The sequence below is a fragment of the Castor canadensis genome, chromosome 3, assembly GCF_047511655.1.
Source record: "Castor canadensis chromosome 3, mCasCan1.hap1v2, whole genome shotgun sequence".
Classification (NCBI taxonomy): Eukaryota; Metazoa; Chordata; class Mammalia; order Rodentia; family Castoridae; genus Castor; species Castor canadensis.
The window spans coordinates 70,640,638-70,655,115 of NC_133388.1; the positions used below are offsets into that span (position 1 = coordinate 70,640,638).

The 14,478-nt window shown below is 44.3% G+C and overlaps 2 non-coding genes across 2 annotated transcripts; one reads left to right on the forward strand and one right to left on the reverse strand.

Annotated features, from left to right (window-relative positions):
* The first annotated feature begins 1,508 nt into the window (after nucleotides 1-1,508).
* On the forward strand, nucleotides 1,509-1,672 carry LOC141421891 (U1 spliceosomal RNA). Its single transcript, XR_012446581.1, has one exon. It is a non-coding gene; the product is annotated as a U1 spliceosomal RNA (small nuclear RNA).
* Nucleotides 1,673-5,255: 3,583 nt separating this feature from the next.
* Nucleotides 5,256-5,419, reverse strand: LOC141421894 (U1 spliceosomal RNA). The gene has a single exon (XR_012446584.1). It is a non-coding gene; the product is annotated as a U1 spliceosomal RNA (small nuclear RNA).
* Between the last annotated feature and the right edge of the window lie 9,059 nt (nucleotides 5,420-14,478).

The following is a 14,478-nucleotide window of genomic DNA, read 5'->3' on the forward strand; positions in this document are numbered from 1 at the left end:
GGAGAGCTGGGACCCAGTGTATGACGTGCTATTCTGTGAATGGCACGGAAGCACAAGCTCCGCAGTACAGCGCCTGCTGCACACAAGGGAGGCCCTGGGTTTCATCCCCAGCGCGCACGCACACGCATACACATACACACACACACACACACACACACACTTGTGCACACACACAAATCAATTTCTAAGAAATTTCTGCTGCTGTTCCTGGAATAGTGACACACAAGTGTAATCACAGCAGTGCAGAGGCTGATGCAGGTAGATCTTGAATTTGTGGCCAGCAGGGACTATGTTAGTGAGACCTTGTCACACAAAGACACACACACACACACACACACACACACACACACGTGTGCACACACACAAATCAATTTCTAAGAAATTTCTGGTGCCGTTCCTGGAATAGTGACACACAGCTGAAATCCCAGCATTCTAGAGGCTGAAGCAGGAGGATCTTGAGCTTGACACCAGCGTGGGCAACAATAGTGAGACTTTGTCACTCATAAAGACACACACACACACACAGAGAAATTTCCAGTAGTTTAATAACGTTTGGTAATTTGATAATATGCTGATACCTATCTGGATGGAGGGAATGCCAGAAGAAAGTCACAGTACCCATCTGTTTGTACTGTAGCCTTGTGTTGCCATATTGTAACTTTGCAAGATTTGTTTTGCAAGATTTCCTGTTACTTTTTTTCAGTAGTACTGGAGTTTGAACCCTGGGCCTCTCCAGTGGCTGTACCACTTGAGCCACTCCACCAGCTCTTTTTTTGTGATGTCTTTTGGAGATAGGGTCTTGGGACTTATTTGCTGAGGGCTGGCTTCCAACTTCCTGATATCTGCCTCCTGAGTAGCTAGGATTACAGGCATGAGCCACGGGAGCCCAGCTCCCTTTGTTATTCTCATTGCAAGATCTATCTTTTTGTGATTATAAATAAGACAGTTGCTATTTAAGCTCAGTTGATATTAAGCTAGTTTGTTATAAATTTAAGTAGAAAATTATACGTCCTCCAGGATAGCCATGAGAATATTACAAGAAAAAAATTGGAAATGACCAAGAATGCACAATATATTTAAGTATTATGAAACTATTCACAACTTTGGTTCTTTTTTTTGGAAATACTGGGTTTGAACCTAGGGCCTCAAGCTTGCTAGACAGGCGCTGTACAAATTGAACCACTCTGCCAGCCCCAGAGGGTCCCGAAGCCCAGTCCCCTTGAGGTTCCCGCCCGCAGTCTCCCTGTCCCTTAGTAGGCGGGTATGGGGGAGGGGACGTCGGCACAAGGCGAGGACTATGCAGATTTGGCGTCGCGCTGAGGCCGCCGGTCCCTGTCACTTCGGGCCTCACGTCCCGCGTGGGCGACAGCTCCACGGTACCGGGGTCCTGTTCCGAGCGGCGACGGGAGCACCAGGGGGCGCGCGGGGGCGGAGGGCGCGTGTCGCGGTGACCGTGAGTGAGGAGTGGGGCGCCAGCGAGGGCGTGGGTGGCGCGGAAAGGACAACTCATACTTACCTGGCAGGGGAGATACCATGATCACGAAGGTGGTTTTCCCAGGGCGAGGCTTATCCATTGCACTCCGGATGTGCTGACCCCTGCGATTTCCCCAAATGTGGGAAACTCGACTGCATAATTTGTGGTAGTGGGGCACTGCGTTCGCGCTCTCCCCTGGCTTCTCGGTGTTTCAATGGCAGGCTGGAGTTATTATTAGGAGAGTGCTATGTTTTCTGGCGCTTATTGTGTTTTCCCCGCTTGGGCGAGTGTAGGATTAGAAGTGTGATTGCACAGCGCTCTGGCTTTATAGATGCGGTCTTTTCTTGTCTATAACGTCAGTTAAATGGCAACCTCCATCTACGTTCAAAGGAATACCCAGTGCTTTGGGGTACCAATAACTATTCTCTCACAATTTTTTGTTTTCTTTTCTTGTGGCGGGGCTGGGTTTTGAACTCAAGGCTTCTGCTTGCTGGGAGGTTCTCTACCACTTGAGCAACTCCTGCATCAGGTTTTCTGTAGCTCCTCTGTACGTTGAGGGCGTTCGTGTATAACCAGCCTCCCATCGAGGCTAGCACAGGTCGGTGGTGGAGCGCCTGCCTACACGTGTGAGGCCTGAGGGAAGGGGAGCAGGGCGAGCGGGGAAGTGCTGCGCGCTCCGGGGTGGAGGCCCAGGAAGATGATGGCCTTGAGACGAACATGGCTTCAGTCCCTAGCACAGCAAAACTAAGTAACTGAAATTGAAATGAAAAGGGCGGGGGGAAGTACTCAGCGTGTGCCTGTGACCCCAGTACAACTCCTCTTCGGACCCCTCGCATCCAGGTGCCTTCAAAGAGGACCCGGTCAATGTCTCAGCGACCCATTAGTCCCTGACCTTATGGTTCAATCCTGTTGGGTTTCCCACCTTAACAAGGTAGCTGTGTGTGTGTGTGTGTGTGTGTGTGTGTAAGAGAAGGACAGAGAGACAGACACTCTGGGCTAATATGTGCAGGGTCCCGAGGCCAGGGTCAGAGGCACTCAAACCCCTGTCCTCCCTCATCCCTTTCCCTTCCCAGAGTTGATCTGGGGCAGAGAGGGATAAAGAGATGCTGGAGGACCAGGGAGGGCAGCACAGCAGAGAAAAGGAAGACGATCCATGGAATTCCTTCTCAGTTTTTCTCGATCATTTGTCTGTCCCACATCATGTTTAACTTTCCTAGAACAATGACACTGGTCCCATAAACATCAACAACCCATTTGTGGAGAGAAAGGAGGACATAAGGGAAGGGTGAAGGAGGGTGAATGTGGTAGAAGTACTATGTACTCATGTATGAAAATGGAACTTGTTGAAAATGTTATAAGAAGGGGGAGGGGAGATAAAAGAAAGATGGAGGAAGGAGTGAATCTAGATATATTGTAAGCACTTTTGTAAATGTCACAATGTAACCCTAGCATAACAATAATATGCTAATAAATCAATTAAAAAAAAAAAACAGACTGGAGGCTCATGCCTGCCATCCTAGCAATTCAGTGTGTCTAGATCAGGAGGATCCTGGTTTTATGCCATGCTGGGTAAATAGTTGAGGAGACCCCCATCTTGAAAACACCCAACACAAAAACAAGGTTGGTGGAGTGACTCAAGTGGTAGAGTGCCTTTCTAGCAAGTGTGAGGCCCTGAGTTCAAGCCCCAGAACCGTAAAAAAAAAAAAAAAAAAAAGAAAGAAAGAAAAGAAAAAGATAAAAAGAATTCATGTAAGAATTTCCACAAAAGCTGGGTGCCAGTTATTCATGCCTGTAATCCTAGCTACTAAGGAGGCAAGGATCAGAGGGACTGAGGTTTGAAACCAGCCTGGGCAAATATTTTGCGAGTATCTATTTAAACAAAAAAACACAACAAAAACCAAAACATTATATAAAAGGGCTGGTGGAGTGGCTCAAATGGTAAGAGCACCTGCCTAGCAAGCATGAGACCGAAGTTCAAACCCCGGTACCCCAATTCCCCCCCCCCACAAAAAAAGGACTGGAGGCATGGCTCAAGCAGTGGAGCATGCTGGAAGTCCTGAGTTCAAACTTCAATTCCACCAAAAAAATTAAAAGAAGGACACCAGGCAGGAGTCAGATGTGGGCCAGGTGCCTGTTATCCCACAAGCAGGAGGATGGAGACTTTGAGGCCAGCCTGGGTACATAGTGAGACCCTGTCTCAAAAAACAAAACACTCATATTGGGTTGTGACCTTATTGACCTCAGGGGTTAGACCTTTAAGATGAATTCAAGGGAGGATGGACACCTATGTGTAAGCTAAGAAGTTTTACCCCTTTGATACAGACAGGTGGACAATTCATTACATCCATGCTCTCAAGAACTTGTCCTCAAGAAAGAGGTCTTAACCGCACCATTGGCTACATACCAATTGAATTAAAGTGGAGTGGTCACTGTTGTCATTGCTGTCACCCAACAGAAAAACAAAACATTTCCCATTACAAGCTGGTAGTTACAACTTGGAGCCAGCCACCTTAGCTAAATTCCCAGGAAGCAGGTAGAAAGTACCTTACTTTCTAACTGTCTACTCCTAAGTCCCCATACTGGTTTTGAAAACGCTGGGCCTCTATAATGCTAGGCAATTGTTCTACCACTTGTGCTGTGCCCCAGCCCAGCCATCCACCTTTTTTTTTTTTCATGGTCTTGTTGCTGGTAGTCTCAGGATTTTTCTGCATCACTAGATCCGACTAAATTTAAAGGTTTCTAACAAAGGGAGTGGGAAATGCCTCTATTCCTTTTAACACCACTTCCTACCACACAAGAGGCTCGCTGGGTGAGGTGAGGCTGGAGCATAAGAAATTAGGATGGTGAAATGGCAACACCATCACTGGAGGAAAGTCCCACTTCAAGGTGATGGCCCCAAACAACACAGCCTGTCATTTCTTCCTGGGTCATGGTCACAGGTAGTCAGAATATTCTCCTTTTGGTATTTGTGGAAGGCCTTTTCTACAAGGCTAGAGTCTTTCCTGCACAAATCCCTCAGGTCCCCAGGTGTTTTTTTTTGGGGGGGGGGAACTGGGCCTTGAACTCAAGAGTTTTGTATTTTTTAAGCACGCATTCTACTGATCTTGGCATCCATTTTTCTTTTCTTATTTGGAAGACGGGATCTCAGTTCAAGAGCTATTTGCCTACGCAGGCCGCCACCCGCCATACTGATCTCATCCTTCCAAGTTACTAGGATTACAGGCGCAAGCAGATCCCCAGCTCAAGTCCCAGTTCATGATGGCCCCCGTTGGGCCATCACTGTGCCAACACAGGACAGACACAAGCCTCAGAAGTGGATGCCTGATGCGCCAGGATCAGTGACTAATCCCTTTTAACCCCCGCAAGTGCCTGACTATTCTCCATTTAGGTAAGAACCCCGGAAATGCGGTGATTTCTTTCTCGTTAGTCTGACTCAACACCCCTGGCCAGCTCAGGCGGCTTGTCCTCAGTTCCCTCAGCCTAGCCCTTTTTACTTGCCCCCGACACCGTAATTTTCTTTGTTGGTACCTCACTCCCCAGCATTAAAAACTCGCCCTGCCACACGCAGATCTCCATTCACTTATTTTTTTCCACACGCACAATAACCTTTCTCTTTTTTCTATGCTTCCTCTCAAATCTCGACTTAAAACCAAAAGTAAATACAATTTTCACAACTACAAAAAGCTTTCATCATTGTAGCTCCAAAACGATAACACGCCACCAATCACGAAAAAAAGCTTAAGAAAAAAATCCTCGTAGTCTGTCATTAGTACATTACAACCAGGGGAGAGCGCGAACGCAGTCCCCCACTACCACAAATTATGCAGTCGAGTTTCCCACATTTGGGGAAATCGCAGGGGTCAGCACATCCGGAGTGCAATGGATAAGCCTCGCTCTGGGAAAACCACCTTCGTGATCATGGTATCTCCCCTGCCAGGTAAGTATGAGTTGTTCGTCCGCCTTACATCCACACCCTGACGCCAGCCTCACTCTTCACTCACGGTCACTTACCTCACGCGCCCTCCGCGTCCTCACACGCCTCCCGCATCCTCATCGCCACTCGGGACACCCATCCCCGCACCACTCCGGTGCCGCCCACGCGGGACCTGGAGGCCCCAGACCAGAAGAACCGGCAGCCTCTGCGCGCTTGTCATCAGCATATGTCACGCCCTGTGCTGACGTCGAACTCCTGTCTTGTCCCTCTCCTGCCGCCCCGCCTACTAAGACCCTGGACGTTCCCGCAGGTATTTTGGGACAGAGCGGGCTCAAGTTGGCGAGTCGCAATGAACCTGTCACCTGAAGGGGACACGCTTGAAGTACGGACCCTGCGTCCCGTCCGCCAGCCCTTGGGCGACCCTGCAGGAGCGGGACCGCCAGCCTCTGCGCGCCTGCTCATCTGCATACGCCACGCCCTCTCATCTGCATACGCCACGCTAAATCTGTTTGAGTTGTAGAGTGAAAAAAAGGAGAAGTGGAGAAGTACTAGCGGGAGGAGGCCTCCAGCTCGCTCTTGTGTACTGCCCTTGTGGTGTTTGCACGGAAAAAGAATTAAAGCACATATTGAGGTAGACACCAGGAGAATTTATTAGTGAAGCAAACCAAAGAGAGAAAGACAGTACACAGCCCAGGCATTGGTTGTGGACATTTCTGGTAACAGGTGCAGCGAGTGCCACAACGTCAAGGGTATTCATGGTGAAAAATTGATTTGGGCAGGGGGTGCCGAGGGTGGGAGGGGTCCACCCTCATTTACCCTGGGATGAGTTCTTGCTGTTCTGGACACCTCGCATATTCCATCATCCTTGCTGTCACATTACCTTATCAGTTGGACTCAGAGATTGTGAAGGTTTGCCTGTTTATTAAACTTTGGGACATAATGACATGGGTGCTGGGCATCCCTTTAAAAAAAGGATGGGTCCTGCCTCCCTTTATGACAGATGGGGGCCTGCGTTCATGTTCTTTGCTTGTCTTTTTAGTGCTTAAAAGAGTAGCCATGAGTGGAGGTGTGGCTCAAGCCATAGAGGGCCTGCTTTGTGAGTGTGAAGCCCTGAGTTCAAACCCCAGTCCCACCACAAAGAAAAATAAAAGGCTTCCCGTTTAAGAAAAAAAAAAAAAAAAAAAAAAGAGTAGCCATATCTTATTTTGAAAGAATACCTTTGGGGGTGAGAATACTGTTTCCAAGGCTCTCTGGTTTGAAGACAGAATCCCACCTTACCTCTTGTTCCTCACCTTCTAGTCTATAAAGACATTCAAGGGTAGCCAGCCGCTGGTGGCTCACGCCTGTAATCCTAGCTATTCAGGAGGCAGAGATCAGGAGGATGGTGGTTTGAAGTCTGCCCTGGCAAATAGTTCTTGAGACCCTATCTTGAAAAATGCATCACAAAAAAAAGTTCAAGGGTGTGACATACTCGATCCCTATTTTTTTAAGGATATAAGTATACCTTCCAATTTATGTACAGGAAATTTTGCTAACTATTGGGTTACTGCTTCTACAGTTCTTTAGTATGTAGTTAAGGGCTTTCAAGTACAGAGATCTTTCAATCAATGGCTGGGATCAGTCAATGGTAGAGCAGAGCACTTGCCTGGCCTGCATAAGGCCCTGATTTCAGTCCCCAGCACAGCAAAAATAGTAAAATTGAACATAAAAAAAAATCCCAGCAGTGCGCGGTGTCTCAGCCCAGAGAACCCTCGTCTTTTCTGAGTGCTGCGTCTCATATGCCTGATGATCTCGTTGTCCCGTGGGCTTTCCCGTGTTAACTGTGTGTGAGACACTGACACCTCTTGGAGGTGGAATCTGGACTAAGACATGCAGTGTTCCTGGGCCAGGGTTGGAGGTACACAAACCCCTGTCCTCCAGCAGAGCAGGTAGTTTAATTTCTAAAGTAATCATCCCTCATCCCCTTTCCCTTTCCCTTTCCCAGGAGTTGATCTGACGCAGAGACAGACAAAGAGATGCTGGAGGACCAGGCGAGCAGCACAGCAGAGAAAAGGAAGACGATCCGTGGAAAAGAAATGACCTCAGTTCTCAATTTTCTTCTCTGCTTCTCTCGGTCGTTTGTCTTTCCCACATCACTTAACTTTCCTGGTAGTATGACACCCGTCCTATAAGCATCAAGGGTCCATCTCCTTGAGATGAGGCCCATATAAGAATCCCCAATTCATCCAAATCAAGGGAACCCAAGGCACTGCCATTCCAGGTACTCATATGTGTACTCGTACCAGACATGACAAAGGTGGGTTACCTGTTTACCATGGAGTCATGCAGGCAGCACGCTGAGCCTGATGGGGATTTTAGAGCCTGTATCACTCAATAACCTCAATCTTTAAAAAAAATTTTTATTTTACTGTTTTACATTTATTTACATGTGTATACATTATTTGGGCCACCTCCCTCTCCCCTCTTTTTAAATTTATTTATTCATTTTTCCAGTACGGGGGTTCGAACTCAGGGCTCACACTTGAGTCACTCTGCCAGCAATGTTTTGTGTTGCTTTTTTTGAGATAGGGTCTCATGAATTATTTGCCTGGGGCCAGTCTCAGAATGCCATGCTTCTGTTCTCTGCCTCTTGAGTAGCTAGGATTACAGATGTGAGCCACCAGTGCCTGTTTCTTTCTGTTCCTTTAACTTTGAAAAACAATTCTTGAAATATCACTTAAGGAAGTTGGTGTCTAACACTGTTTTGGCTTAACACAGAGAGGGCTGCAAAAGGTTTTGCACCTCAACTTTACTGTGTAGGTTTTCTGTTTTCTTAGGATGCTGTCTATAAGCGGTTGCATCTCAGATTATTCAACACTCACAGTGCTTTTCAGCATAGCCTCAGATAGTATATTTTTTTCTTTTGTGTTTCACTACTACCAGTGAATTATTATAATTTCTTTTTATTTTTGCAGTACTGGAGTTTGAATTCAGGTCTTGCACCCTCAGCCACTCTACCAGCCCTTTTTTGTGATGGTTTTTTTTTTTTTTGAGATAGGGTCTTTCAGAACTATTTTGCTCAGGCTGGCTTCAAATTTTGATCTTCCTGATCTCTGCCTTCTGAGTAGCTGGGATTACAGGCATGAACCACTGGCACCTGGCTTACAATGCTCTTTTCATGGAGTTTGCTATGGCAAGAAGAAGACTGACCTGGTTGATTTCAGATAATAACTATGATGTGAAGACACTGAGTGTGTGTGTTTAAAAAAAATTTTTTTTTTGCAGTGAAAGTGATAGGAAAGGAGTACACTTTCAATAATAAGAAAACTCTGAGAAGGTCTCAGAAGTGACATTGAGCAGAAACCTGTAGTTTAGTCCACTCTGTTGCTAACAGCACAATTTATGAAAAGAAGCTTGTTTATTTTGGCTCACAGTCTGGCCCAACATTGAGGGGCTGAAGCAGGTGATGCCTTTGTAGCTGACAGAGTCCTGAGGGGTACGGGGCCTCCATGACATGGTGAGAAACAATGAGCCTGTGTGTGTGTTTTCTGCCCTCTCTCTCTCTTCTAAAGTCAGCAGTATTCAACTCTGAGACCTCCACCCTGATGATTTTATTAATCTTAATCACCTCCCAAAAGCCCCATCTTGAACACCTTAATTGGATTAAGTTTTCATCCTCTTAATATTGCCACATGGAAAACCAAGTACCGAGGTCAAAAAACACTGTAAATTCCTTGCATGGGCCACACGGTAGGAGCTCAGCTAATGTTGAAGATGAAAGAATGGATGATTGAGAGCATGAATCATGTGCCAGGTGGCTGTCATGGTCCACAAAGGTTGCAAATGACCTGGGTCCAGGGTGCTGGGAAAAGTAGATGAGTATGGGACATTTGAATAGAAAAAGAAAATACTACTCAGTAGAAGTAGGGAGTAAAGAATAAAGAAACAAGGAAAACTAACTTTTTAATACTACACAACTAGGAAGTAAAAAAAAAGTGTGTTATCTTTATGAATTAATTACAAAAACCAAAAGACAGAAATAAGAAGGGGATAAGCAGGTTGGAGATGTGGCTCAAGCAGTAGAGCAAGCTTGAAGCCATGAGTTCAAACCTTAGTCCTACCAAAAGAAGAAGAAGAACATCCTGGCACAGGATCCTCACACCTGTAATCCTAGCTACTTGGGAGGCTGAGATCTGGAGGATCAAGGTTCCAGGCCAACTCCAGCAAATAGTTCTCAAGACCCCATCTCCAAAGTAACCAGAGTAAAATGGTTGGAGGTGTGCCTCAAGCAGTAGAGTACCTGTTTTGCAAGCGCAAAGCCCTGAGTTCAAACTCCAGCCCCACCAAAAAAAAAAAAAAAAGAATGGGGGAGGGAGGGTGCCTAGCATAAGAAAAACATTATAAAGATGTCTATACACCTCAAATTTATATATTGAATGTAGTTTCAAGGCAAAATGAATGCAAGTGGACCAAGGAGACATATAAACAGATAAAATCAGTATAAACAACAGCACAAGGGCTACATGCCTGTAACCCCACCACTCAGAAGGCTGAGGCAGGAAGATTGTGAGTTTGAAGCCAACTGGGGATAGAAGAAATTTCCTAAAATCCCCAGGGGCAGGGGTGTTCCAAGTGAATGTTCCCATCTCCTGATACTTTTCCTTCATTTGGATTTATCTGTTCTGAGCACCATGTTCCCAACATTTTTACCCTTAAGTTTAACTCTTAATTTGCCGGGTGCCACTGGCTTATGCTACTCAGGAGGCTGAGATCAGGATATTTCAGACCAGCCCAGGCAGAAATGTTTGCAAGACTTCATCTCAAGAGAAAAAAATCATCCCAGTGACTGTGAGAAATTTAAAAAGTAGGAGAATTGTGGTCCAGGCCATGGTGGGCAAAAATGAGACCCTATGTCCAAAATAACCACAGCAAAAAAGGCTGGAGATGTAGCTTACGTGGTAGAACACATGAATAGCAAGCATGAAGTGTGAAATTCAAACCCAGAACTGCCCCCGCCCCCCAAAAAATGAGTCAGTTAAGGGAAAACCACATTAAGGGCTATTTCTGCACTACAGAACTCAAGAATGACTTTTCTAAATTTCAACACATCTAAAGGATTTCTTTTTCTTAAAATTGCAGTACTGGGGTTTGAACTCAGGACTTTGTACTTGTGAGTCAAGCGCTCTACCATTTGAGCCTGCCCCCAGCCCTCAACATGTTTTGAAATGATCTTTCTAATTCCTTGGGTTTCAAATGAACAAATGAAAGACAGGCTGGAGGTGTGGCTCTAACAGTGAATAAGCATTAGCATATCACATTCCCATGGGAGCAGATAGCTTACTCTCTTAGATAAGGTTTACAAGTGTGATTACAACTTTGCATTCAGATAGGCTGGAAGGTTAGTGTGGTAACCAGTGTCCAAGATGGCTCCAGTGATCCTTGCTTCCTGGCATATTTACCTACTTGTATAACATCTTCCCACTCTGAATCATGATTGGCCTCTAATAGAAGGGACACAGAAGAAACACTGCCTTGCTGCCCAGGCTAGGTCAGAAAAGATACTGTCCTTTATACCTTCGTCTTTGATCCAGTGCTGGCCTCAAACTCAAGATCCTCCTACCTCAGGCTCCTGAGTGCCGGAATTACAGATATGTGCAATTAAGCCCAATTTAGTTCTGTATCTTGGTTGCAAGAATCTACACATTAATTAAAATGCATAGAATTAAACACATGCATTGTACCAATGTCAATTTCCTAGTTTACCAATTAGTTTCCAAATTTTCCTACTACCATTATATAAGATGGAATAGAATTCATGGTATAGACTACATGGCATTCTATGTGCTATTTTTGCAACTTCCTGTTATTCTACAATTATTTCAAAATAAAAAGTTAAAGAAAAAAAGATAGAAGTAGCCAGATCCAATGGCTTATGCCTATAATCTCAGCTACTCAGAAGGCAGAGATCAGGAGGGTCAAATCTCAATGCCAGCCCAGACAGAAAGTTAGTGAGACCCCCATCTCAACAACAAAAAAAAGGCAGGCATGGAGGTGCACACCTATCATCCCAGCTACTCAAGAAGCATAGGAAGATCAGAGTCTGAAAAAACAACCTAAGCAAAAAGGGCTGCTGGCATGGCTCAAGCAGTAGAGCACCTGCCTAAGAAGAAGTTACATTTCTATGTAACACAAAATTATAATGTCTTTGTGTGTGTGTGTGTGTGTGTGTGTGTGTGTGTGTGTGTGTGATGCTGGGGATCACACCTGGGGCCTTGCACATGCTAGGTAAGTGTTCTACCATTGAGCCACATCTCCATCCTAGAATGTAATATCTATATATAAATAAATATATATTTATTTATTGGTGGTACTGGAGTTTGAACTCAGGGCCTAACACTTGCTGAGCATGTGCTCTACCACTTGAGCCACTCTGCCAGACAGGAATAAATATTTTTAAAAGAGATGCAAGAGTGGTATAGAAAAGATTATAAAAATTTCATTGAAGAATAAATAGAGAAATAGTGTATTCATTGGTAGGATGACTCAACATTGTAAAAATGTCAGTCTCCAAAATGACTTATAGATTAAATTATAGTCTAGTCAGCACTTTAACACCAGCCAGGCATGGTGTCACATACCTGAAACCCCAAGCATTCAGGAGACTGAGAAAGAGGGATCACAAGTTTGAGGTCAGCCTAGGTTACATAGTGAGACCCTGTCTCAAAAAAGAAAAAAGAATTTGACACAGTTTTGACACAGTTTTATGGAACTTGACAAATTGATTCTGAAATGTAATAGAAGGGCTGGTGGAGCGACTCAAGTGGTAGAGTGCCTTCCTAGTAAATGTGAGGCCCTGAGTTCAAACCCCAGTACCACCACCAAAAAAAAAAAAAAAAAAAAAAAAGCCCAGAGACAGATCCATGACTATTTGGAACTTTGATAAGACAGGCATAGCCATTTTGGTCACTGGGGAAGGAATGGCCTACTTAATAAAATGTGTGAGTACCCACTGAGAAATCTAAATCAGTAATGAACTGAATAAATATGAACTAAAATTTTTTAAACTTCCAAAGAAAATATAAAAGACTATCTTTAGAACCTCAGAGTAGGGAACAAAACACAAAATGTGGTAACCAGAGCTGGGCTCAGTGGTACAATTATTGGGATTATAGGTAGGAGGGTCACAAATTCAAGAGGATCACTTAGGGAGGCCCTGCCTCAAAATAAAAAAAAAAAAGGGCTAGAAGTATAGTTCAGTGGTAGAGTATTTGCCTAGCATGCAGGAGGCTCTGGCTCAATTGCCAGTACAACAATTAAAAAAAAATGTTAAAATAAAATGACAAATTTGACTATCTTAACAGAATTTCTATTAATTGACAGAAACAATAAGGAAGGTGAAATGACAAGTCCCAAAGTGAGAGGTTATTTGCAACACATATTTTTGACAAATGATCAGTACCCAGAGTATATTACATTTATGTTTTAAAAGGATAAAATGAGGCTGGCAGAGTGACTCAAAAAGATAAAATGAAGCCAGGCTCCAGTGACTTACATGTGTAATCCTAGCTACTTGGAGGCAGCGACTGGCAGAATTGTAGTTCAAGGCCAGCTCAAGCAAATAGCAAGATCACATCTCCAAAATACAAAATAACCAAGGCAAAATGGACTGGAGGCATGGATTAAGTGGAAGAGTACTTGCTTTGCAGGTACTGAGTTCAAACACCAGTCCCACCAAAAATAAATAAATAAATAAAATAAAATGGAAAAGCTGGGTTTGGTGGCATACCCAGGAGGCTGAGCTAGGAGAATCTAAAGTGTCAGGCCAACTTGGGCTACACAGTAAGACACTGACTCAAAAAAACAATAAAAAATACTTAATCAAATTTTAAAGTAAATGGATAAGGAAATTAACCAACAGTAATTGGGAAAATACAATTTAAGATCCCACTGAGAGTAGGGGGGTGCAATTCAGTAAAGAGCTTCCCAACATGTGTGAGGGCCTGAGTTGGAGCCTCCACACCAGAAAGCAAAAAATTAAAAATTATTTTGTATTCTTTAAAGTGCTAGAAGTTAAATCTAGTAAGTATTGGCAAGAAGGAAGCACTCATAGGACTATCAGGAGATTTCTCAATGGTATCTCTTGATTTCCTCATGGCTGTGTGACTTGGCTTGCCTAGTATGTAAAAAGATGAGCTCTGTCTTGAAAACTGAACACTTACATAAACCAAAACCTATCATTACTACTTCTAGATTCATATTTTAAGAAATTCCTAAAAATTAAAACAAAATAACACCTGGAAATACATGCCAAGAAACGTATGTTTTGCTTTGTAGTACTGGGGTTTGAACTCAGGGCCCACACCTTGAGCCTCTCCACCATCCCTTTTTTGTGTTGGGTATTTTTGAGATAGGATTTGCTGTGGTTGGCTTGGGGCCTCAATCCTTTTGCCTCCTGAGTAGCTAGAATTACAGGCACAACCCACTGGCACCTGGCAAAGAAACATGTTTAAGGTTCACAGCACCAGTGTTTATAACAGCAGAATAAACAAATAATAAGAAAAACAACTCAGATATCCACCAGGAGATAAGTCTCTTTCCCAACAGACTGATGCTCTCCTTTGGCCTTGGTTTGTTCCCCAAGGGCACATGTGTCAGAGGCTTGGTCCTCCATGTGGCAATATTAAGAGGATGAAAACTTAATCCAATTAAGGTGTTCAAGGTGCGGCTTTTGGGAGGTGATTAGGATTAATAAAGTCATCAGGGTGGAGGTCTCAGAGTTGAATACCTGTGACTTTAGAAGAGGGAGAGTTACTCAGGACTCTGTCAGCAACAAAGGCATCACCTGCTTCAGCCCCTCAATGTTGGGCCAGACTGTGAGCCAAAATAAACAAGCTTCTTTTCATAAATTGTGCTGTTAGCAACAGAGTGGACTAAACTACAGGTTTCTGCTCAATGTCACTTCTGAGACCTTCTCAGAGTTTTCTTATTATTGAAAGTGTACTCCTTTCCTATCACTTTCACTGCAAAAAAAAAATTTTTTTTAAACACACACACTCAGTGTCTTCACATCATAGTTATTATCTGAAATCAA